The sequence below is a fragment of the Echinops telfairi genome, unplaced genomic scaffold (assembly GCF_000313985.2).
Source record: "Echinops telfairi isolate 266 unplaced genomic scaffold, ASM31398v2 ScPeMD7_5;HRSCAF=22, whole genome shotgun sequence".
Taxonomy (NCBI): Eukaryota; Metazoa; Chordata; class Mammalia; order Afrosoricida; family Tenrecidae; genus Echinops; species Echinops telfairi.
Window position 1 is genome coordinate 5,864,521 of NW_022103901.1, and position 1,666 is coordinate 5,866,186.

Below are 1,666 nucleotides of genomic sequence, written 5' to 3' on the forward strand. Positions count from 1 at the left end.
CTCCCCTCTGTGCGTCCTCTCTGCTCCGGGACCTTGAGGGTCGGCTGTGGCTGCCTCCATCTCTCAAGTCCTGGTCTGTGGCACTCAGACTGCCTTACCTGCAGGGCCTGGTAAGTGGCTGCTTCAGGAAGCCCTTGTTTCGGAGCCCAGAATGATCATTAGAAATTCCCAGTTATAACAGGCGTTCTCATCCCTGCCCCTCTCAGCGTACCCATCTCAGCCGCTGCAATCTCCCCCACCCAGTTGTTCAAGCCAGAACCTAGGGCGAAGCCCTTGTCTCCCTTCAACCTCTGTGGGCCCCACGTGCCTTGAAGATCTCCACCCATCTCCGCCCCTGGGTCTAGAGGAGGGTCCCTGCACAGGGACCCTGGGTCCAAAGGACACGCTCCACTCACAGCTTGTCTTTCTTGATGGTCCTGAGGTCCCTCTGGGCTCTTCTTGCTTATTTAATCTGTTTTATGTCTCAAAAGACATGGACTCAAGGTACAACGTAATCCTGTAGACTGGACCCTGCCTTACTAATATCCCTACCCCTAATCCTGCCTCATTAACAGCGAGGAGATGAGGGTTTGCAACACAGGGTAGCTACATCGTAGAGAATCATGGCCTAGCCAAGTTGACATGTATTTGGTGTGTGTGCTTCAAACACACCAGCCTCCGCAGGAGAAAGATGAGGCTGGCTGTTTGCCTGTATAAAGATGCCCAGGGGCAACTCCACTCTGTCCTGTAGGGTCGCTATGAGTCGGCACCGACTCTGGCAGGGAGTTTTGTTTTTGCTTTACTCGGCACCATCAGGAGTTCCTCATGGCCCATGCTGTGATTCGCCACTTTAAGGTGAAAACAAAACAAAACAAACTCTTCGCCATCAAAGAGTAGATGCTTCAGAGTAGAATTATTCTCAGTGGGGTTTTCAGCGGCTGATTTTTAAAAAGTAGGTCACCAGACCTTTCTTCCAAGGTGCTTGCGAATTGAGCCTGGAGTCCTTCAGTTGCAAACTATGCATCCCTCCCTCAAGGACGCCCTACCCGGGTTCAATCTCACTTAAATCTCGTAATGCCGCTCAGAAAAGTGCTCTGGTGGCTTAGTGGTTACACACTGGGCTGCTGTGTTAGTCTGGGTAGATTAGAGAAACAAATCCACAGAAACTCATATGTATGTGAGAGAGAGTTGTATATAAAAGGTAAGTGTACATTAAGAAAGCATCCCAACCCAGTCCAGTCCGAGCCCAGCAGTCCGACATTAGCCCCTATGTCCGACACCGATCTACATCCAGCTCACAAAACACACGCAATAACGCCGACTGCAGGAGGAACGCCGAATCAGTGAGTGTGTAAGCATCTCAGCGCTGGCAGGGGTCTCTGCATGGCTTCTCCAGCACTCAGGGCTGCATCAGGGTAGGTCCATGTGGCTTCTCAGGACGTCTTGCAGGAAGTGAGCCTTGTAAGCTAAAGCAGGAAACTGGCTAAGGCAGCTGCAGCCTGGTCTGGCCATCAGAGAACAAGAGACAAGAAAGGCGAGGCTTACCGAGCCATTTATCTCTCCACCCTTCAATTAATCCCACATGTGTTCATCAGCCAGGTTGGCACAATAAACCTACCTGTTACAGCTGCGAACCAACAACTCAGCAGTTCAGACTCACCAGAGACGTTCTACTCCTGTGAACAGA